Consider the following 26,493-nt stretch of genomic DNA (forward strand, 5'->3'; position numbering starts at 1 on the left):
CTATTTTCCATAGGAAATCCACAACATTCTATTTGGAAATAACTTTGGCGCCGTACGCCGAAAATTTGTGAAATTTTAAAACTCATGACCAGCTCCGGCCCGCCCCTATCCTGCAAGTCTCGGGTAAAACTAGGCCTGGACGGTAAATTCTGTTCCGCTCGCCGAATTTGGGTAATTTTGTTGTTCCGCGGGCAACGCGACATTGCCCATAATTCTGCGTTCCCCGATTTTCCGTAATTGTCTGCTTGTTCGCGTTCTCAAAATGTGTGTTTACAAGATACTTTCCCTCGAGCACGTAAACAGAGATTTTGAACAGGAAAAAAGCACCGCGTGTTCGTGGAATTTGTGCGTGTTCACAGAGATTTTTTACCCTTTCGCAGAGATTAGTGTAATCGGGTTGCGCAAATTCCGCGCACCCCTACCCAAAACATGTTTTCCCCATGCAATTTTCCATAGTACCATTAATTGCAGCTACAGCCCGAACTGCTAAACAGAATTACACCAAATTTGGCATAAAGGTAGACCTTGGTTCAGAGTCGTGCCTTTTGCTTGAATGGTATTAATCTGTTCAGTAGTTCCTGAGAAAAACACAAATAAAATCACATATATATCTATGGCCGTGCAGGATCCACGCACCCTCCTGAGCACAAGCTGGATGCTAATTGGCTGTCAACACCCCAAATCAGGAAGTGTTGGTAGCCATCTGAGGCACAAGAAACCTAAGAAAAAAAATTGAAAAACACGAAAAGGGTGCAGAGTAGAAACACCCTGACCCCCTAGACCTGCTCAGGGGGTCCCAAAAGGGGTCCCAAAATCAGCAAAATCCATGCAGGGTGCATGGATTCTGCCAATAAAAATACAAACTGGGGGCCAAGTTCCGGGGGCATGTGGAAAATAAAGTGTTGGGGGCCCAATACCCCCCACACTGTCCCAGGGCATGCCACCCGCTGGGACTTAATAGTTTATTGTGGGGGGGCCTCTAAGGCCCCCCAAAGCCCTGGTGACCGCCACCTCCCCGTGGCACTAAAGATTCAAATTGGGGAGTCCCAGGGCTTTGTAAAATATGGGAGGGGTCCACGCGGACCCCCCCTGAATCCTTGTCCTGGCCCAGGGGACAGCCAGCCCCCAGGGCCGGTTCCTGCAGTGTCCCAGGGAGTCAATCCCCCAAATTAAAATGCGCCACAGGGCGCGTTTGCACAATGGTGAAGGGAGGAGGTGGGGCCTGAGTTCATATGTGTGCAAACACACCCTGTGGTGTGGGTTAAGATAGGGAATTAATTCCTTGTCATTCCTGAGGGTCCCTGGGACGCAACTAGCCCACCAGGTACCTCCAGTAAGTGCTACAGTGTTGTTAAAAAGGGGCGTGGCCTCTGAACACTTCTCTGCAACACAGCCCCCTGGCACATCCTGGAGGTACCTGGTCAGCTAGTTGGCCCCCAGGGACCCACAGGATTGAGGAGGAATTAATTATTTAACTTAAAATGTGCCACGGGCGTGTTTGCAGACATGTCACCACAGTCCACACCCTCTTCCTTCACCACTATGCAAATGCGCCCCGTGGTGCATTGTAAGTTGGGGAAAAAATTATCTTTCAACACTGAGGGTCCCTGAGGGCAAAATAGCCCAACAGGTATCTCCAGTATGCGCCAGGGAGCTGCGTTGCATACAGGTGTTCAGAGGCAATGCCCCTTTTTACACCTTTCTGCAAACGCAACTTAGAACGGCCAACCCAACTTAGAACGGCCACAGGGCGTGTTTACACAGTGGTGAAGGGAGGGGTCAGGGCCTGAGGTGATATGTGCAAACGCTCCCTGTGGTGCGTTTTAAGTTGGGGAAAAAATTCCCCCTCAATCCTGAGGCACCATAGGGGCCAAGTAGCCCACCAGGTGCTTCCAGGAAGCTGCACTGCGCTGCGTCGCAGAGAGGTGATGCAGGCCGTGACCCTTTTTACATCTCTCTGCTACGAAGCTCTGTGGCGCTTACTGGAGGTACCTAGTGGGCTAGTTGGACCCTAGGGACCCTCAGGATTGAAGGGGAATTATTTCCCCAACTTAAAACGCGCCACAGGGTGTGTTTGCACAGTGGTAAAGGGAGGGGATGGTGTAGGAAAGTCGGTCTATATAACCTGGACTGAAGTAAAATCAGCCGAACTACAAATTCCGATTTACTCACCTGTTATCAGGAGAGACCTAAGTGCTGCATCTTTGAGCTCAGTACTGATCCTGAAAAGTAATTTTAACCGTTCTTACCAGTAACTCGAATTTCCTTCCACAGGATATCATTGCCTGCTTTTTGCTGAAAAAGTTTTTAAGTGTCAATTTTTGAAACTTACAAATATTCCTCTGAAATCAGACGAACTATGAATTCCAATTTACTCACCTGTTATCAGCAGAGACCTCAGTGCTGAATCTTTGAGCACAGTACTGATCATGAAAAGTAATTCTAACCGTACTTACCAGTAACTTGAATTTCCTTCTATAGGCTAACATTGACTGGTTTCACTTGGAAATTCTTCTAAGTGTGGAGTTTTGGAACTCACAAAAATTCCACTAAAATCAGCCAAACTACGAATTCCAATTTACTCACCTGTTATCAGGAGATACCTCAGTGCTGCATTTTTGAGCCCAGTACTGATCCTGAAAAGTTATTCTAACCATACTTACCAGTAACTTGAATTTCCTTCCATAGGCCAACATTGACTGGTTTCACTTGGACATTTTCTAAGTGTGGAGTCTGGAATTTTAAAATATTGATCTAAAATCATCCGAACTACGAATCACGATTTAATCACCAGTTATCAGGAGAGACTTCAGTGCTGCATCTTTGAGCTCAGTACTGATCCTGAAAAGTAATTCTAACCGTACTTACCAGTGACTTGAATTTCCTACCATAGGATATCATTGCCTGCTTTTTGCTGAAAAAGTTTCTTAGTGTGGAGTTTTGGAACTTTAAAATATTCCTCTAAAATAAACCGAACTACGAATTCCGATTACTCAACTGTTATCAGGAGAAACCTCAGTGCTGCATCTTTGAGCCCAGTACTGATCCTAAAAAGTAATTCTAACCGTACTTACCAGTAACTTGAATTTCCTTACATGGGCTAACATTGACTGGTTTCACTTGGACACTTTCTAAGTGTGAAGTTTTGGAAATAACAAATAGTCCTCTAAAATCAGCTGAACTGCGAATTCCGATTTACTCACCTGTAATCAGGAGAGACCTCAGTGCTGCATTTTTGAGCCCAGTACTGATTCTGAAAAGTAATTCTAACCGTACTTACCAGTAACTTGAAATTCCTTCCTTAGGCTAACATTGACTTGTTTCATTTCGAAATTCTTCTAAGTGGGAAGTTTTGGAAATAACAAATATTCCTCTAAAATCAGCCGAACTACGAATTCCGATTTACTCACCTGTTATCAGGAGAGACCTAAGTGCTGCATTTTTGAGCCCAGTACTGATTCTGAAAAGTACTTATAACCATACTTACCAGTAACTTGAAATTCCATCTTTAGGCTAACATTGACTTGTTTCACTTCGAAATTCTTCTAAGTGTGGAGTTTTGGAACTTTAAAATATTCCTCTAAAATCAGCCAAACTACTAATTCTGATTTACTCACCTGTTATTAGGAGAGACCTCAGTGCTACATCTTTGAGCCCAGTAATGATCCTGAAAAGTAATTCTAACCATACTTACCAGTAACTTGAATTTCCTTCCCTAGGATATCATTGCCTGCTATATAAAATATATATGAATATATTTAAAAAAATATAAAATATAAAAAACAATATTAAAATGTAAATATTTTTCAAAACTGTTTTTTTCAATTTATATAAAAATATGTAATGTAATTTAAAAAATAGTATATCTAAAAATAAATAGTTTTAAAAAATGTAGTAAATCAATATCAAAAAAATAACTATAACAATTAATGCATTTAAAAATTGTCATTTAGGAAACCTTTGAAATTCACTGAAAAAACCATAGGTTTCAGACATGTTATAGTTGGGAATTAGCATTTAAAAAAACCTTAGAAATTCACTGAAAAAAACAAAGGTTTTAGGAGTGTTTTAGTTAGCTGGACATTTCACTCATACAAAACCATTGAAATTCCTCTGTTATAGTTAGTTGTACTAACTACAACTTGCGCGCCCGCAATCCACTGCTGATGATGTCACATATTACATCATTCATGACATGGTCAGTGACATCACTGATGATGTCAGTGAGGTTTTTAAATGACATATATATATAAACAAACCACTTCCGATTTCTTCAAGATTGGACACTGACACACCGGTAGCTTTGCCATTAAGTCTCTTAGTTTATTGAAAAACTTTGCTCTGGCGCGTTTCAGCACGCCTGCCATGTTGACACTGGTAGTCGCTTAAGACAAAATGCTTTATATATATATATATATATATATATATATATATATATATATATATATATATATATATATATATATATATATATATATATATATATATATATATATATATAAATTCACTGAAAAAACCATAGGTTATAGACCATATATAGTTAGGAATTCGCATTTACAAAACCTTATTTTACTCACACAAAACCATTGAAATTCCATATATAGTTAGTTGCACTAACTATATATCGCGCACCCGCAATCCACTGCTGATGATGTCACATATTACATCATTCATGACATGGTCAGTGACATCACTGATGACATCACTGATGACATCTCAAATGACATCACTGATGACATCTCAAATGACATCACTGATGACATCACTGATGACATCTCATTTGACATTACTGATCACATCACTGATGATATCATTCATGTGATAATACGATGAACCTCTTCAGACTCTAATATAACCTTAGATACAATCAGTGTAAACAGACACTCACAGACTGTCACTCATCCATGGAGTTACTCACACACCTAGTCAGTCATGCAAAGAATCAATCACACCTCCATTTCCTCAACTATACAGTTATACAAACTTTACTTATTCAAACATATACTAACACATATTTACTCTCTTATACAATCCCTGATACAAGTTCACAATGATCCATACAGCCACTCACACATTCACTGGCTCTTATGCACAGTTATTTATATATGTCAACTCTCACATGTACTGTGTTTTACATATGTACTTACTTTGACATGTAGCACTGAGATATCCATTCACTCACCAATACACTCATGCACACAGTCAACCGCCCATACAGCTGTTTCCACATGCACTTTTGAAACCATACATCTAGTGAATCAACTGCTCACACATCTATGCACAGAGTCATACACCTCCCAGCCACCCACACACACACTCAGTCTCCCATACAAATACTTGGGCAACCAATCAATAACCCATATAGTTACTCATATAGCTACTTATCAACACATGCAACAGTTTACAGAACAACAGACATAATGATGCACAAATTAAGACAGTTTAGTCACTAACCCATGCACTCAGTGAGACACATTTAATCACTCACTCATACAGTCAGTCATGCACCTACTAAATCCTTCATCCAGACACTTATACATCCACTCATTCTTCAATATGTAAGACATATTTTAACTTTACAGAAACATACAGTCACTGGATGTTGTCATCAGTGATGTCATCAGTGATGTCATTTGAGATGTCATCAGTGATGTCATCAGTGATGTCACTGACCATGTCATGAATGATGTAATATGTGACATCATCAGCAGTGGATTGCGGGTGCGCGATATATAGTTAGTGCAACTAACTATATATGGAATTTCAATGGTTTTGTGTGAGTAAAATAAGGTTTTGTAAATGCGAATTCCTAACTATATATGGTCTATAACCTATGGTTTTTTCAGTGAATTTTCAAGGTTTTGTAAATGCTAATTCCTAACTATATATGGTCTATAACCTATGGTTTTTTCAGTGAATTTTCAAGGTTTTGTAAATGCTAATTCCTAACTATATATGGTCTATAGCCTATGGTTTTTTCAGTGAATATCTATATATACATACATATATAAACATATATCATCTGTATATCTATATAAATACAAACATAAATGCATGCATACATATACTTATATGCATACAGATGCATGTTATTTACATGAAAGTTGAAAAAACACTAATAAAAGCAAAGCTAAAAAGCCACCTCATTACAAACAGAATGGCTTTAACTTAAACGAGGGCGAGATCTATTGCATTTTCAATGCTTGTTTACTTTGGTTCCATCAAGAAGGCATTCAGATGTGTCACACATTTGCCATAAATTCTGAATGTTAGCACTCTAGTTGCACATTAGATCACTGTAGTAAAGCTACTGCTCACCAGGGACGTCTGCTGCTGGTATTCAAAGTGCATGTTTCAGTCTGCATGTCAGAATTTTTTAATGAATTAGAAGAGGATTTGAGAAGTCACTCAAAATGATCCCTAATTTTTCTTTCTGAAGCACTAATCATACTTTCTATGGCAAAATTAACCCCCTCATGTTGTTCCTTTTTAAATTGAGTGTTTTCAGACTTACCACTTCATTCCAATCCAGATGGCTTCTGGTGTGCCATACTTTTGTCATAAGTAAGACTGTTAGCGCTCTAGTTGTTCTTTAGAACACTCTGGGACATTCTGTCATTGGGCTATACTTGGGGTACATCTGGGTGATATTTGGGCTACATTTAGGCTCTTTTGTCTCTGGTGGCCATCTTGGGAGACTGTATGTCAGAATTTTTTAATGAAATTGAAGAGGGTTTGAGAAGTCACTCAAAATGTGCCCTAATTTTAATGAAATTGAAGAGGGTTTGAGAAGTCACTCAAAATGTGCCCTAATTTTTCTTTCTGCAGCACTAATCATAATTCATATGGCAAAATATAACCCCTCATTTTGTTCCTTTTTAAATTAAATGTTTTAAGAGTTACCACTTTATTCCAATCAACATGGCTTCAGGTGTGCCATACCTTTGTAATAAGTAGGACTGTTAGGGCTCTAGTTGTTCTTTAGAACACTCTGGGACATGCTGTCATTGGGCTATACTTGGGCTACATCTGGGTGATATTTGGGCTACATTTGGGCTCTTTTGTCTCTGGTGGCCATTTTGGGAGACTGCATGTCAGAATTTTTTAATGAAATAGAAGAGGATTTGAAAAGTCACTCGAAATGTGCCCTAATTCTTCTTTCTGCAGCACTAATAATACCTTCTATTGCATAATATACCCCCTCATTTTGTTCCTTTTTAAATTAAATGTTTTAAGAGTTACCACTTTATTCCCATCACGATGGCTCCAGGTGTGCTATACCTTTGTAATAAGTAGGACTGTTAGCGCTCTAGTTGTTCTTTAGAACACTCTGGGACATTCTGTCATTGGGCTATACTCGGGGTACATCTGGGTGATATTTGGGCTACATTTGGGCTCTTTTGTCTCTGGTGGCCATTTTGGGAGACTGCATGTCAGAATGTTTTAATGAAATAGAAAAGGATTTGAGAAGTCACTCAAAATGTGCCCTAATTTTTCATTCTGCAGCACTAATCATACTTTCTATGGCAAAATATACCCCCTCATGTTGTTTCTTTTTAAATTAAATGTTTTAAGAGTTACCACTTTATTCCAATCAAGATGGCTTCAGGTGTGCCATACCTTTGTAATAAGTAGGACTGTTAGCGCTCTAGTTGTTCTTTAGAACACTCTGGGACATTCTGTCATTGGGCTATACTTGGGCTACATCTGGGTGATATTTGGGCTACATTTGGGCTCTTTTGTCTCTGGTGGCCATTTTGGGAGACTGCATGTCAGAATGTTTTAATGAAATAGAAAAGGATTTGAGAAGTCACTCAAAATGTGCCCTAATTTTTCATTCTGCAGCACTAATCATACTTTCTATGGCAACATATACCCCCTCATGTTGTTTCTTTTTAAATTAAATGTTTTAAGAGTTACCACTTTATTCCAATCAAGATGGCTTCAGGTGTGCCATACCTTTGTAATAAGTAGGACTGTTAGCGCTCTAGTTGTTCTTTAGAACACTCTAGGAGGCTACAGTAGAACACAAAGGAATCAACTGACAGTCTCTGTCCTTGTTGGATGTACATGTTTTACTGAGAATGTCAGACTTCATTTTCACATGACTGAGAAAGATAATGTGAATTTACAGAAAATATGCTTTCAGTTTAGCTTATAGATCCCCTTCCAAACCACTGTGGGAAAATCATGAGATATTAGTTTTCTTTCAAACAATATTCATGATATCACAGCAGAAGGTTTTTTCACATGGTAAAATCACCTTAGAACCCACCACAATTCCTAAAACGAGTATGGTACCATCAACAAATGATTTATAATGTAACTAAAGTCCTAAAACCCTCTATTAACTACAATGCTTTTTAATGAGGTGCTATCATGTATATTGGTCCCAAGATGGCTGCCAACACTTCTTGGATGAAGTGCTGACAGCCAATCAGATCAGATGTGTGGTTAGTCTCCGCCCAGATATATATCTTTTTTTGAACCTAAATTACTCAAAATCCACTGGAGCACATATATTGAGACCTAGCAAAGGCACATCGGGCTAACAGTCCCTACAATTTTGCCAAGTTTCGTGCAAATCCATTCAGCCGTTCGAGCTAAAAGTGAGGCCAAACGCCCTATGGAAATTAACATGGGAAAAACGTGTTTTGGGACCCCCCTTTTTTCTCGGCCCCCCCTTGACGAAACCCCCCCAAATTGTCAGGGGCTGCTCAGAAACAAAATGTTCCATTTTCCTGAAAACCAAAGTTGTCATAGTTATAGATAGGAAAAACTGTTTTTGTGTACTAAACAAACTTAAACTCCAAAACTTTAGAAATTAAAAAATTCTAAAGTTATAGTTATACCCTAGAGTTTTGACCCAGTTGAAATACACTATAACTCATTCACTTCTGTGTACAGTCTTGTCAACTTGATAATCATACTACATTACCTATTGCTCGCACCTTCCCATGCACTGCTTGCGACCCTTTCTATTAGATTACTTATAGCATGTTAAATGATAGCATTTATAAGAAGACTTATCACATTTCAAATTACATCATTTATAAGAACAGTGTGCAGAACAAAGGGATGAGGCATAGTTATGTGAATGTCTGACATAATATCGACAGACAGAATATCGATATGCAAAAATATCGGAGCAAAAATATCGACAGCAAAAATATCGGAATCCTATCTTTATTAAGGTAAGTACAAAAATATCGAAAAAATAATATCGTAGTACAAAAATATCGGAATCAAAAATATCGTTTTTTTAAATGTATTAATAATAATGTAAAAATAATTTTAAAATACATATAATTTTACAACTATTAAATAAAAATATTAAAACAAAACTAAAACTAATACATATACATTTAAAATAAATAAAAAACTTAATAATTTAAAGTAATTTAATTTTTTTCATGTAATTTATTTGATTTAATGTAATTTTTTTTGTTTTTACCCTGTACGCCTGTACCACAAAAACCCAAAACTGACCCTGAACCCTAAAAATACCCCTTTACCCAAAAACTGAAAACTGACCCTTATCCCTAAAAATACCCCTTTACCCAAAAACTGAAAACTGACCCTGAACCCTAAAAATCCCCCTTTACCCAAAAACTGAAAACTGACCCTAAACCCTAAAAATACCCCTTTACCCAAAAACTGAAAACTGACCCTGAACCCTAAAAATACCCCTTTACCCATGAACTGAAAACTGACCCAGAACCCTAAAAATACCCCTTTACCCAAAAACTGAAAACTGACCCTGAACCCTAAAAATACCCCTTTACCCAAAAACTGAAAAATGACCCTGAACCCTAAAAATACCCCTTTACCCATAAACTGAAAACTGGCCCTGAACCCTAAAAATACCCCTTTACCCAAAAACTGAAAACTGACCCAGAACCCTAAAAATACCCCTTTACCCAAAAACTGAAAACTGACCCTGAACCCTAAAAATACTCCTTTACCCAAAATTAAATAATATTATTTAATTACCAATTAATTATTAATTAACAATAACAATAAAGTAAATATATTAGCACATTTGCTGTAATTAATTTAATTTAATAATTAATATTATTTTTCCAAATTAATTAATTAAGAATAACAATACATTATATATAAAACAATTACTATAATTAATGTAATTAAATAATTAATATTAATTAATTACCGACTAATTAATAATAATAAATATGTAAAAAATTATATTAATTAATTAACGAATTAATAGAAATTAATTACCAAATAATTATTAATTAAAATATGTACAAACATATATCAATTCATTAATTATTATTAAATTACTTCCCACCCTATTCCCCTATAAACCCATAACCCGCTACAGAACATATTTATCAATTAATCAATTAATTAAAAATAATTAAAAATTATTTCTCAATTAATCAATTAATAATTCCTACTAATTAATAATTCATTTAACATAATTAAATTACTTCCCACCCTATTCCCCTATAAACCCACAACCCGCTACAGTAGTAAAAGACAATATTTAATTAAATTACATTAAAAATAAATAATAAAACATAATAAAAACAATATAATATACACTAAATTTATTTAAAAATTGATATTAGTAACATCAAAGTTATTAATTTCGATATTATTGACATCGATATTTACAACTTCGATATTACTGATATCATACCAATATCGATATTAAGACTGTCGATATTACTTACCTTCGATATTTTGTCCCATCGATATTTAAACTTCGATATTTTTGTATATCGATATTTAAAAATCGATATTTTGTCTGTGTACCTAGTTATGTACTGTGACAAGCAAGTTTACAACACAGTATATGGAGGTGAGTGAGTTATAGCACATTTTGCCCAAGACAGAAATGGTAACTGTAAGTTATAACTATAACTTTAGAATTTATAATTTTTGTGTACTTCATGTCAGTTTTCTACACAAAAAATGCAATAATTTTTCCTAATTATAATTTAACTACAACCTTTGATTTTTTTCGTTGATTTTCAATGCTTTAAAACAAAATTAAAATGTGTTTCAAATCATAGAATGGAGTGTTGTTGAGTGGAGTGTCATGGAGAGGTATGTAATGGAGTGGACTGTCGTCGAGTAGAGTGGTATTGAGTGGAGTGGCATAGAGGGTCAGAGAGTGTTATTACAGTGGATTTTTATCTGGTGGAGTGTTGTAGACTACAGTTTCATAGAGTGTTGTAAAGTGTTGCGTTATAGAATAGAGTTTTGTAGAGTGTCGTACAGTGGTGTGTTGTACAGTGGAGTGTCGTACAGTGGAGTGTTGAAGACAGAAGTTATATCGAGTAGAGTGTAATGGGGTGGCATAGAGTAGAGTATAGTGTTGTAGAGGGGAGTAGAGTGTCATAGAATATAGAAAGCAGCGAGTGAAAAGAGTGTTCTAGAGTGGAGTGGCGTGCTGTAGAGTATGGTGAAGTGGCATCCTGCCTGATGAAGAGTGAAACTCTGAAACTGGTCCTAGGATGCTTGTTTCCAGTCCAGGGAGGATCTGGCCTGGCAGTTCGGGTTGGACGGTTCCCATTGGACGCAGGGTCAAGACTGATTTGCATATGGCTGTGTTCAAACTGGAATGGCATGGAGAGCTAAAAAACAATGGATTTAGGCTCAGATCTCTGTACTAGGGTGAATGTATGACATTGTTCTGAATTCTGTCCATCAATTGTTCTTTTTGCCTTTTTCACCCCAAGTGGAATGGGTTTGCCCTGATGTGGGTCCCGTGCTCTTCATGCCACTGGAGTCAAGCTATCCTGGTTAATGAGGGGCGAAGATATGGCTTGGCAGTTCGGGATGGACTGTTCCCATGAGGCACAGGGTCAGACTGATTCGCATATGGCCATGTCTGAACTGGGGTGGCGGAGTGAGCTAAAGAATGATGATGGATTAAACCCAGATCAGTTGACTGGGACTGCTTGCAATGTGCAACACTCCGCCCATCATCCTCTTTGGTTTTGCTCCAGTCCAGGGAGGACCTGGCTTGGTAGTTTGAGCTGGACTTTTTCCAGTGGGCGCAGGGTCAAGACTGATTTGCATATTGCTGGGTTTAAAGTGGAATGGCACGGGAGCAAAAAAAACAATGGATTTATGCCTAGATCTTTATTACTGGGGTGAATGTATGACGTTGTTCTGCATTCTGTCTATCAATTGATCTTTTTGCATACTACAGTGGAGTGGCATGTCGTATTGTGAAGCAGAATGTTGTATAGTGGAGTAGTGTGTTGTAGAATGTAGTGGAGTGTTGTAGAATGGAGTGGCGTGGATTGACATAGAATGAAGTGGAGATGTCTTAGAGTTGAGTGTTATGTTGTAGAGTGAACTGGTGTGTTGTGGAGAAGAGTGGTGTGTCGTTGAGTGTCTTTTGTGTTTTGTAACCTCCAAATGCAGAGCAGTACTTCAGAGAGTTTAGAGGAAGTACCGCAGTACCCAGCAAACAGTTTTTTAAATATAAACAACAATACAAATACTTTTCCCTAACTATGCAGACTTTGGTGAAGTACCTCATTTCTTCCTAGAGTTTTAAAAAATAGTAATAAGCTACAACTCAAAAGAAACCCAGAACAAGAGGTCAAAAGGTTAAAGTAACATTAGAGTTAGATGTGATAAAAGATTTTTTTAAAGAACCTCAAAAACTCACTGAAAAACCCAAAGGTGATGTTATAGTTAGGTGACTGTCAGTAAAATTGTGAAGTAAAAGAAATCACAGATCTTGCGCCTCGCCATGCACTGCTTATGACCTCATATATAACATCAATTATGAAATGTTCTGACATCATTTTTGACATCACTGATAACATCTCAAATGACATCACTGATGACACCATCCAAGCCTATTTTTAAACATATTACTCTGCAAACTAGTATGGCATTGGATTCCTAAAAGTAAGTAGAAAATACCTTAGAATAATAAGAACTTCACTTTTGATCAGGCCTTGCAGCGAACCCCCTCACAGGCATCAAACCTGACGGTTTCCACAGCCTTCGCGGCAAACTCACCCAGAGACCCCCAAAACCCTTTCAGACATCCTACCCCATGTTACACACAGCCTTTTGTCGTATGTGCAATGGGATTGGTGTTTACAACTCCCCACAGGCTCCCAACTCCATGCTGTGCACAGCTTTTGGCAATACACAGTGACGGGTTTTGCCACAGGGCTTGAATTTCCGCCAGTGGCCAAACCCCCAGCAGGCTGCCAACCCCACACTGTGTACAGCTGTTGGTGTGCACCGTGTAGGGTTGACCTTTGGGCCCTGGGTCCCATCCTCTTGAGTCAAACCATATATTGTAGGGGGGTCATCAGTCCCCTGACCCTTAATTGGCCCAGGGGCCTTGTCCACAAGGCCAGTTCCAATTAAAAAGGCAGAGGACCTTGTGGCCCTCCTCCCCAAGCCTTAAAAACCTTGGGGTCTCATCCCACAATGCCAAAAACTATTAAACAGTGGAGGGCGGCATGCAGCTCCCTCACCAAGCCTCAATAGGCCTCGGGGATCGCATCTCCAGGGGTCAAAAACTAAAGGGAGGTTGGAACGCAGGCCCCCACCTGAGCCTTGATAGGCCCTGGGGAACCCATTCTTGTGGCAAAATATAATAAAAAGGGAAGTGGGGCCATACAGCTCCCCTCCCTTAGCCTTATTATACCATAGGGAATCCATACCTGGAGCCAAATATAATATAAAAGGAGAGGGGGCAGTGCTCCCACCTGAAGGAGCAGCACTTTTTGTATGCCCCCTCCAAGAGGGTGCAACATGGATTCTGTTTCTTTACCCACATCAGAGTGAGCAGGAAAACAGAACACAAGTTTGCTCTCAGAGGACAGGAGTATTTTTAAATCTCCCATTGCCTGGGAGCAGACTTGTACCTGATTTAGATCCTGGGGGATGGGTTACTCTGATCAAAATGGTGATGGATATCCTGTCCACCCAAAAATAAATCCTATAGGATTTACATTTCAGTGGATGGGATATCTGTCACCGTTGTGACAGAGTAACCCTTCAGCTAAGATCGAAATTGGGCCCATGTTATTTTCTCCCATTTTGTGGAAGATTCAAAGAGGCTCCCACCAGAAGGGAGGAAATAATTGTTTCCCTGCCCGCACTGTGTTATAGGAGTGGGCTTCCCAGGTCACAGTCACTGAGCTCGCCGGCCCTGGGGGATGGGGTCCGAGGAGCCTTTAAAGTCTCAGGGAGGGGGGAATTGTGGTCCCTTCCTTTTTAATTAGGGTGATTGCCCCGGGGGATAGGGTCTCTCCCTTTTAAATAAATAGAGGGTGCTGTACAATGGTGCCCCCAGGGCTTTTTTAAAGCTTGGAGAGGGAGGTCGCTTGACCACTCTTTCATTATATTAGATTGTCTGCCCGGGGATGGGGTCCCTAGGGCATAGGTAGGCTATGGGAGGGGGGCCACATGCCTCTCTCCCCTTTATACTCGTCCCCGGGGGGAGGAGGTCCTTGAGGCCTTTAGAGGTTTTTGTGGGAGGCTGAAAAGTCCTGATCCCATTTTACATGATTTATTAAAGTCCTGTAATGACTGCCTGCAACATTTTTCTCATATTGCTGGCAGACAGTCAAGGTCCCACAGGAGTCTGACTCGCTCAGAAAAAAGAGGGTAGAAGGGTAACAAGACAAAATATTTAATTCAGAATATAGAATTACCAAAATATCGAAGTCAAAATATAGAATGGACAAAATATCGAATGGACAGAATATAGTGGTGAAAAAAATCGAATTGGATGTAATTAATTTAATATCGAATAGTAATTTTTACCCCTACGCTATCCAACGCTTTTTCTACAGTTGCACTCTCTGGAGTGGGAATAGTAATTTTTACCCCAACGCTATCCAACGCTTTCCCTACTGTTGCACTCACTGGAGTGGTAATAGAAAATGTTATATTTATTATTTCATTAATTTTAAATTACTTTTAAGACATTCAATTTTTTTGATATTTTGACTAACTATATTTTTTTAAACTATATTTTTGATTCAATTTTTTTTACTTACCTGTTTTAAGATAGGAATTCGATATTTTTCTATTCTATATTTTTCTTCGATATTTTGGTAATTCTATATTTGTGTATTCGATATTATGTCAGTGATACGGGCAGAAGAAATAAAAACTCCCTTAGCCAATCAGAATGCTAATTTCTTAACTTTGGCATTCCTGCTAGACATTTGCGGGAGTCCCTCGGAACCAATCGTCCAGACATGCAAAGATTTTATATCCTTAATTTCTCAAAACATACTGAACCGATTTACACCATATCACAAAAAAAAATCTGTGAACAAAGATCTAGCTTCCTGCCAAATGTGATGTAATTCCTTTCAGCAGTTTTTGCAGTAGCTCTGCTTAAAGAAGCATATGGAACACACATGAGGAAATGTGCATTTACCATGGATGCTGAAATGGGAAAGCAAATCTTCTTCACTCTCTGTGAACTATTTTTCTACAGCTTCCAACAACAGAAATAGCAATGGGTCAAAAAGGAAAGACTGACTGTATGTCTGTAAGGGAGAGTGTTGGAACGAGGCAAAGACGCGGCTCCGGCAAGTCCGAGAACATATCCAGTTCTGTGAAGGAAACCCACTATCCTATGCCCGTTCGAGGAGAGTTTTATAAAATTTTAAGATATACAGTCAAGCTGCTTAAAAGATTGGAACAACAAGTAAAGACATCCCAATATAAGGAGCTCTTCTTGAAAAAGAGAGGACTTAGAAGTATAAGACTGAAGAAATTTACTGAACGCCATAGATGCCCCAGCTTGGATTTTCTCCCACATGTAGAAGGGAGAAGGTGCAAGTCACCACTCTTTGAAGCGAGAAACCCCAATCAAAGAAGTCCTGAAGAAGGTGCCAGAGAATCACTTGTTCTGCACCGAAACGCATCGACGCATTTTGTATACACAGAGAATCCAACCAGGGCCCAGTAAACAATTGATGTACATGTACTATTGTTACTGTTGTTTATATTGACAAAAGAACTACAGGCCTTTGGATCCGGAGATAAACAGTGGCAAAGACATTAAGAAGCCACAGTCACACTAGGGGTTTGTTTATTAATAGGTCCTTGTTCATTGCTTTTGCGTATGATTTGTTGAGATGTCATATATGTGTTTTCCTTTGCTTTTAAATTTTAAATTTTTGAGTTGTCAACTGTTATGAAATACTGTGATTAATTGCTTTTACTTCTTCTTTTCAAAGAATATTTCTTTGAAATTTTAAACTGTGTTAAGCGCTTATGTTAATGTATATGGTTTTTATTAAAAATAGACTGTGAACGATTCTATTTGGTTGTGGAAATTATTATGTATTCCCTGTAGTACAGCATACTATTTTTCCCTGTTTAAGTCTGTATGTGTATCCATAGTGGTACGAAAGTTTAATGAGCGCACCCCAGGGATTTCCCTTTGACTTGTTGTCTGTAAGGTACAGCCGCAAAATCAAACCTCGGGTATTTTATGGTGAGAAAAATGTTCCCATCAGATTACCGACCTGTACCACCCTGCATCATTTGGGATCCTTCACCATGAAGGTAAGTGGTTTTACCCACGGTCTGCTACTGCTAAATATCAATATCACCTCCCTGCAGGCAGTTTTACCTGCACTGTGGCCAGGTGAGGTGGGGCGAGCATTCCCTAGAAACTAGACAAATTCCAGGTGATATCGTATATCTCCTCAATATTATTATTTTTCACTAGTTCACTTGATATTTAGCAGTAGCATAAGTCACGGTCCTGAAGAAGCAGTAGGAGACCACATGGCCCCGATTTAACTGCAGAAACATGCCGACCCAACATCTACCTTAGTAGTCATTTGTTTATACTACTATGCACTGTTTTTAACTTTGGGACTGAATAGGTATCTATTAAAATTGCTTTTTTCACCATTTCACTACCCAATTTTATGAGGTTTTCACACTATTCACTTATTATTTTTCCACTCGTTTAGCACTGCTAGTCAGATTACCACTTGATGCCTTAATACACCATACTCACTCTGGGACATACTCATTAGATTAAGCTGTAACCTGCCAAATCTACCATGGGTAAAACCACTTACCTTCATGGTGAAGGATCCCAAATGATGCAGGGTGGTACAGGTCGGTAATCTGATGGGAACATTTTTCTCACCATAAAATACCCGAGGTTTGATTTCACGGCTGTACCTTACAGACATACAGTCAGTCTTTCCTTTTTGACCCATTGCTATTTCTGTTGTTGGTAGCTATAGTTGTTAGGGGTAATAGCAATGCATGGTCGGTAAACAACCCCTAGGACCCCCTCTCCCATTTTTGTAAATATAACTTTTTTTCTCCTACACAGACCTTCTTGAAACTTGCCCTTCAGAAACTTAGCTGACTATGTTAGTAAATTGCCAAATGTTATCTAAACTCATCCGTGAGGTGTGAAATATAAAAATGTGTGCGTTTTTCAGATCGCACAAAATGGAACTTCTCATACTTCAGAATGGGGTACAGGCACATGAGCTTCACAAAGTAATAAATAGTGTATGCAGAAATGATGTACCACACAACCTATCTCAAGTATCACGCAGCAGCTGCAGCAGGGAGAGGATAGGCTTAAGTGACGGTGCGAATGTGCAGTTCAGACTTAGAAGCTATTGCACTCTCCTGGGTTCTGCTGGTTCAGGATCTCCGACCTTCTCACAGAAATTTAAACTCAATTTCCATAAATTTTGGAAGGAATTTGGCCCAATGCACTGGAGAACAAATCATGATACGGGACCTGTTCCTTTCAGTGAGAGATATTTCATGTGAAACTAGTTGTCTGACATTGTTGATGAAACTTACAGTTTTGTTTCTTCACTACCAACACATAGCTCTACTTGCAGAAGATGGTCTGGCAGCCCATTTCTTTTCAGTCATTTCTTTGGTCAGCTGTTTCTCTGGCAAGGTCCCATTTTGACCTGCTTGAACTGGTACAACAAAAGGTCCTTTGTAACCTATTATATATATCTATTTACCTGATATCAGACACAATTGCATTTAAAACTAGTATCAACACATACCTGACATTACATCAAACATTATTAACGACAGGGGGTCTCATCTATGAAAAGTGATGCATCGCTCCGTCAAAACAGTGATGCGTCACTTTTCATTGGGCCCTCCTTACGACACCAATAATGCATCATATTTACAGTATGACGCATCATTGCGCAAGGAGTTACAGATACATCAGTATTTCTGCCGTATCTGTGTGGAGCAAAAGTGACGCATTGCCGGAGTGTGTCACAAAAGTGACGCAACTCCAGCATTGTGTCCATTCACATGGGGCAAGCCCCATGTGAAAGGGCCTGCGTCAGTCTTATGCCTGCTGTGAGACAGGCGTAAGAAATTGACTCATTTATGTCCCAGAAGTGGCGCAGTGAAATCTTATAGATTTCACTGCGTCACTTCCATGACCCTTTCTTGCATCAAAATGCCCCCCTTGCATACATTATGCCTGGTGCAGGTATAATGTGGCGCAGAGTTTACAAAGTGAGGCATCTACCTAGATGTGTCACTTTGTAAATATGGCGCAACAAGGCGCATTTTTAACGCCACTTGTACGTCACAAAAAGTGACGCACCGGTGGTGTAAAAGTGAAGCACAGCCTCATAAATGAGGCCCAAGTTGTTTTTATGCTTGCATTAACCACCATGGACCAAATGACCCCACTTAAGATTCTGAAGTCATGATTATATACTAATATTTATGTTTAGGGTGACCTATTGACATAGAAATCTTGTTCCAACATTTGTGATTTTTGCACTTGCCTCAAACAATTTTAGTAAGGCTTGCAAATCTGAGCGAGAGATCAACTGCAGCCAGGAAGATGAATCTTCTTTTTATTTTATCGATAAACAACAAGAGTAACTGCTTCCTGAGACGTGTAACCAGAGAGGCTTGAAGTACAAAGCACACTACGAAAGGATGCACCACTTTCTGAAAGGAGCATTTATTTCCTTGTTACACGAAAAACGACTGAAAAATGCCTGTGTGCATTTCAAGGGTGCTTCAAATTACATACTAAGAGGACACTTGCTTTATTTTGACACAAAAAAGGAAACACACAGGTTACATTTGCTGTTTTGAAATAAATACTCTTTTATTCCACAATGCAAAAACTCTGAGATCTGTGTATCAGCGTTTGTTTTTGTATTTCAAATAAATATCCCCAGGGGCATTTGGGCAGTTTTACAGTGAGAAGCAATATACACTTGAATGTATTTCCTATATTTCATATTTAGGTTGCATTACTACCCCATGCTAATCAACCATTTAGTTGTTGAAATGATTGACAGCTCGAACCCAATGCAAGTGAGTGGCAGTGAAGAAAATGCCTGCAGAAAATTCGAACAGTTTTTATAAGTAATTGGTTTGGGATATGCCTTTTAGAGAGTGAGGACTTCGGTTAATAGCCTCTTAGTTGTTAAAAAACTCCTAGTTCTCTCCCAGAGTGTATGATGTGCTAGGTTACAGAATTGTGAACCAAGGAGAAATTATTCCTGGATGGAAATGATATCTGCTTTAACACAACAGACACGTAGAGAAAGCGTAATAATGACAAGATGCCAGCTGCCTTGCATTAATTCATGCACAGAAGCCAGACCAATAGGGAAAGCAATGACAACAATGTACACTCTTGGTTAAGTTTACCAACCAGCCTATTGTGAACCAACATCGAAACTGATTAATACTGGCTAATAAAACACGCTTGAAATGAATGACCTAATTTTACACAGACTGCCAGACAAACCAGGAGAGTACACTAAATTCTGGTAAAAATTACAAAATAAAGCAAAGAAGACAGCCTGACAAATGAGACATAGGAAAAGGACCCCATCACAGCTGCCTTGCACCTTCAAAAAGTGGAATGAAAGTGAATAGAGATCATTAATGTTGTTATACAAAAGCTGGAATAGATAGGTAACCCTGCAAAGTAATCAGGGAAGGAATAAATAAACAAAGCCAAAGCAAAAAGGTTCAGGGAATTTGGAACTCACTGAACGTGTGCCTTCATCAAAGACTCCTCTACCCCAGGAACACCAGAATAAGCTACTTCCTTAGACGCATGAATATTGACCCCCTGTAATCTAGAGGACCAAGGCCCCAATAGCTCCTACAATTACATTTTAGAGACATATGGCAAATGAGATCCAGTGGAGGGAGAGAATTTGATCTTTAAGCAAATAGACTCTAGACTCATGAATAACGAGTTGAACACAAACCAGGTCTCTCCCATGAATGAACGTCATGTTAAAAAGTGGTCTGAGATGACAGAACACTCTAATGATTATTTCTGACACCAGGCGAATTGGACTTTATCCATCAGTAAAGTGAGAAGTCCTATCTTGCCATCGACGTTTTTAAGAGAAAAAGCAGGCACAAGCAGTGGTGGGGTTCTGCTGTTCGGTGGCAACTTAGGTCAATTACCAGAGGTTTTCATATTGGTCCTCAATGAGATCCTGTACATCACAAGATATATCTAGGGTGCCAGTAATGTAAAATGAAATGGACAAAAAAGTTAAGGTGGTAGTACTCCTATATAGACTTCCTAAATAAACTGAGAGAGAAGATGCCCAGAGTTTTATAAAGGGCATGTGTGTAATGTATCCAAGATCTAAAAGTAACGGCACACAGGTAAATCAGTGCTCACCTTACATTTATCTCAGATCTGCGTATTGTAATGGTATTAATTCTAAACTTGTGACCCTATGTGTATTTAGATATAAAGAGAGAGTATATATATATATATATATATTTATATATATATATATATATATATATATATATATATATATATATATATATTACCTACTGGCGGTCGCCAGTAGGTAGTTATAGTTAGGATTGTTTTCCATAGGGAATCCGTAACATTCTATTGGGAATAACTTTGGCTCCGGTTGAGGAATCTGCCTGAAAATTTCCTGAAATTTGCCTCGCTGCGCTCCTTCCCTGAAAGTTTGCGGGGGATTCGTCAAGCGGGGGCCGAGATAAAAGGGGGGTCCCAAAACGTGTTTTCCCCATGTTACTTTCGATAGGGCGGTTGGACTCACTTTTAGCCCGAACGGCTGAATGGATTTCCACCAAACTTGGCAAAATTGTAGGGACTGGTAGCCCGATGTGCCTTTGCTATGTCTCAAGATATGTGCTCCAGTGGATTTGGAGTAATTTAGGTTAAAAAAAATATATATATCTATAAGCGCGCCCCGGTACGCGCACTGGGGCGCGTACTAGCGCGCTACGCGAGTTCGCGCGCAGAAAGCTGATTGGCTCTCGGGTGTCTGTCAACATTCCAAACAGTCCGGAGCGGCCGCCATCTTGTGTCTCGGTAGGATCGAGACACAAGAGGTGGCAAAAACAAATAGGGAAATGACCAAAAGGGGGCAGAGTAGATCCCCCCCGACCCTCTAGGTTTGATGTGGGGGCCATAAAAAGGCCCCGGGGGGAAAACATATATATTTTTTTGATTTGCGCGTTTTTAAGAAACGAGCGCATACGATCGCGCTACGTAAGCGCCCCGGGGTGCGTAGCGTAAGCGCGTCGGGTCATGTGACCTAAAAATAACACTTTTTATTGGTTCAGGACTTTTTTCCTCATTCTCACTTTGTACTTTGAGTGAGGAAGACCTGTTTCCAGAACTATTAGTACCTATTTGTACTCAGAAATGGCTACAGTAGCAGCAGCAGCAGGAGCATCTCAGCCACCACCACCACCACCACCACCAAGAGGACCACCACAACACCACAGTGGTGGAGATGAAGAAGAAGAGGAGGAGGAGGAGGAGGAGGAGAGGCGGCGCTACCTGCCAGAAGATACTACCCCATACAAGCCAAAGGAGCACATTGTGTGGGAATTTTTTTAAATCCCAAAGGGCCAAAAGAAAGTAAATGCGCCAAAGGTGACTTGTCTGATCTGTGGCACTGTACTTTCCCGGGGGAACCCTGCCAAAAAGTTTTCTTTTGGCAACAACACCATGATTCGCCACATGCAACGCCGGCACCCTAACAACTATAGTGCGGCAGAGGTCAGAGAACTGACCAGAAACCCTCCCCAATCTTCTCCCAGCACCTCCCAAAGTACCTAACCCACTCCATCGGGACCAGAGACAAGGAAGATGGTCCCAAACATCTAAACCCAGTTTGGAAATTTCAAAATAGTGTGCGTATTTTGTGGTCGTACAATTTGCTATGGTGAGCAAAGTGTTAAACTCGTCAACCGTGCTGGTGACAACCACAAGTGCCCAAAGAAACCTTCATTTTTTCCTGATTTTTTTTGCTCCAGTTGAGCCGTTTACAATTCTCTGTTTTTTGTTTGTCCCCATAAAAATTCCCCCCAAAAATATAAAATTGTTCATAAAAGCCCAAAAAAGTACAAAATGTTCAAAAAACCATACAGACACTCATTCTGATACTAAAAAAATCTAATAACCCATATACACACAAATGTAGCTACTCACCAACCCATGCAGCCACTTATACACAAAGTGAAACACTGATACAAACATTTAAATATTTAAACATTACTCGCTAATATAGGTATTCACTAAGATACACTTAATAAGCCAGTTAACCAATCAATTTTTTTTTTAAACATCCATTTAGACACTTATTTAAACATTTATTCTTCCATCGACCTTTACAAATACATATATAAAACATATTTATTTTTCAGAAAGACACACATTCACTGGATGGTGTCATCAGTGATGTCATGAGTGATGTCACTGACCATGTCATGAGTGATGTAATATGTGACGTCATCAGCAGTGCATTGCAGGCGTGCAAGTTATAGTGAGTCCAACTAACTATAACATGGGAATTTCAATGGTTTTATGTCAGTAAAATTTCCAGGTAACTATAACTGGTGTGAAACCTATGGTTTTTTCAGTGAATTTAATAGGTTTTTTAAATGCTAATTCCTAACTATAACTGGTGTGAAACCTATTTGCCCACATGCATCAAGCATTTTTGGAGTCGCAAACAGTTCGATTCCTTAAAATCGTCCGTTTGCGATTCCAAAAATGATTTTTGAGATGCATCATTATTTTTTGATGAAAATCGCTAATTTTGCGACTTTCCAGAATGTGATTGCCTTTAAGGAATCGCAATTTTGCGCTTCCTTAAATGCAATGCATCATTCTTAAAACAAATTGCGAATTCAAAGATTGCAAGTGCAAATTACCACGAGGTTGAACCTCCTGGTAATTTGCGAAAAATGTTTAAAATGTTCTAATTTGCATTTTAAACAATGTCATGTTACAGACACACATGTCCTTAGGACATGTGTGTGTGAAACATCCATTTTAAAATACATTTCAGGGGTGCGGGGGGGTCCTTTGGACCCCCCCTGCACCCATGGAATGCATCAACATTTGCAAATTCAAAATTGCGAATTCGCAATTTCCATTGATTCCTATGGGCCTTTTGGCCCATAGGAATCAATGGGAATTGCAAATTCGCAATTTTGAATTCGCATAATATTTGCGATTCGGTAAAAATTGCGATTTTTACCGAATCGCAAATATTAAGAACTTTCAATAATGCATCCGTTTTGCGATTCCTTATTTGCAATTCGGTAAAAATCTCAAATTTGGAAACGCAAAACGGGAGTTTGATGCATGTGGGCAATGGTTTTTTCAGTGAATATATATATATATATATATATATATATATATATATATATATATATATATATATATATATATATATATATATATATATATATATATAAAAATTCATTGCTTTCAGGTCTTATATAGTTAGGAATTAGCATTTAAAAAACCTTTGAAATTCACTGAAAAAACATAGGTTTCAGGCCTTATATAGTTAGGAATTAGCATTTGAAAACCATTGAAATTCACTCAAAAACTATAAGTTTTAGGGGTGTTACAGTTAGCTGAACATTTCACTCATCCAAAACCATTGGAATTGCTCATTTATAGTTAGTTGTACTAACTATATTTAGCGCACCCGCAATCCACTGCTTATGATGTCACATATTACATCATTCATGACATGGTCAGTGACATCACTGCTGACATCTCAAATGACATAACTGATGACATCATCCAGTAAATGTGGTTTGCTTCTTTATTTAAATATGCATTATATATATAGCAATTTGCATTGAAGAATGAGTGGATATATAAAAATAAATATTTGGATGGAGGATTTAGTAGCCGCGTAATTGACTGTTTACTTTACCAATTTATAGTGTCTCACTAAATACAGTGGATAGTGATTAAACTGCGTGAATATCTGTATCCCTTTGTCAGTTGTTGTGTAAACTGGTTCTCCAGTTGGTTACTATGTATGTGAAAGTCTATATCAGTTATTGATTAGTTAATTGAGTTTTTGTATGGGAGAGTAAATGTGTGTGTGGTTTGGTGTGGGGTGTGTGACTGCCCAAAGATGTGTGAATAGTTGATTCAGTAGATATATGAAGTTAAAACTACATGTTCTAACAGTTGTTTGGCTTAGTGAATATATTTATGGGTGTGGTGATGAGCAAATATATTTCTCCATGGTACATGTCCAACAAACTACAAAAATAAAAGGCAGTGTATGTGTCAGTTGTTGTATATAACTAGGTATACATAAGACTCAATGATTGTGTGAGTGACTGTATGGATAACTGTATACTTGTAATAATGAATTATAATACAATAAGTATGACTTACTATCTAAATGAATAGATGAAGTGGTGTTTGTATAAGTGTGGAGCTAAGTAAGTATGTAAGTATGATCCATTGTTTGCATAAGTGGGTAGGATAAATAAATATGTGAATAGGTTGTGTGCTGGTGTGTAATGTCGATATAGGTGTATCAGTATTTTTGATAGTGTTCTATTTTTCATTGACAGCATGTATGAGTGAATCTACAGGTAAGTGATTAGATGTGTGTATACATCTAGGAATCACTAAGTGGGTTTTTAGATACTTGTATTGCTGTGTCAATGGATTTAAATATAATACTCTGTATTTTACAAAGAGTGATGAAAGATTTTACTAGTGTATGAAAAGGTGTATGTGATTGTCACGTGGATGATGTCATCAGTGATCTCAGTGACCTCATCAGTGATGTCATTTGAGAGAGAATATATATATATAAGATAAACCGACTTTCAATGTATTTGTACAATAACATATATCAATTTCCAAGAATTTGTGATCATTATGATGAAATCAATATCAGGCAGTATTCTTGCTATGTGATTTTAAATGTGTTCCATGCAACTATATTTAACATCTATAATGCTAAATGTGTACTCTTGCTTTAAATTGTTGAATTCAGGCCGTAGGCTGAACTATGTGATGCACATGTGGCCCATAGGTGGGGTCAGAACCGCAAACATAAAAGAAAAGTCCAAACAAGAATGTGGTGTGTGAACAAGAGTACGTTAGTACTCAAAACGTTACATTTTTGAAAGGCTCATGAATAAAAACAACTTGCCTGGATATCGTGGGGTCCGCCTCTTCTTTCGCCGCTTGTGTGGAGGTATGAAGAATTATCGTTATATTATTGCGGATGCTGGCTGTCTCCCCTGGCGGTGACCCCTCCTTTTCAAGCGGCTTTTGCTTCTACAACTACACGTTGGACGCGAATTCCGGAGAGGATTACAATAGCAAGAATTCCCTGACACGCGATATACGGACTGGCGCTTACAATCTGAGGCCGTGGGCGGCTAGCTTGAATACCGGCCACTACGGTTCACAGAGAGGACGTGCACCGCATCATCAAATCATTTCAGGTGAGGAGGCAGCGATTATCGACAGGCAGCGCGGAAACGCGAAGGGCACCAGTGAACTGCCAACTCACGATAAACAATCTTTTGGGCACATAAACTTTCAAAAATATACACCACTTGGCTGCATTGTAAGAAACCATGGCAGCCAGTTTGGAAACGGAGCGGGAAGCGGCAGCAGATGCATTGTTTGCACAAGTGCCACGAAGAGCAGGCAGCAATCAAATACAAGCCAGCGCCGCTACGGCAGTTAATCAAGATGTTAAAAAAATGTTTAACTTGCTGGAAAAGAAGTCTCGGTCTGAGATTACCAAATGGTGGGAGCACAAATCACTCACAAAGTATGAGGAGGCTGGGCGGGTCCCGAGAGGGTTGCGTATTATGCTGGCCCCAAGCTTTGCGGACCCCAATCCCAACATGCTACGTGAATGGGGAGAATTAAACTTGGGAGCCTCTATGAACTTAATTAAGCTCCTGATTAAATATGCAATTCTGGACCGCACTGTTTTATTGGACGAAATCAAGAAAATAAATTTAGATCTGGATGGTTTCACTGATAGCGAAATCCAAGCAGTGATTGTTAAAGGACGCAAAGACATCAGCGAGCGTTTAAAAAAACATGAAGACAAAATCAAGCTACGCAAAGTAAATAAGTTTGCAAGAGATCTCAACGACTATGAGACAGGTCAAATATATACGTTTGCACGCAAATTTGACCAGGCTAAAAAG

Source organism: Lissotriton vulgaris, chromosome 2_1 (assembly GCF_964263255.1).
Source record: "Lissotriton vulgaris chromosome 2_1, aLisVul1.2, whole genome shotgun sequence".
Lineage (NCBI taxonomy): Eukaryota > Metazoa > Chordata > Amphibia > Caudata > Salamandridae > Lissotriton > Lissotriton vulgaris.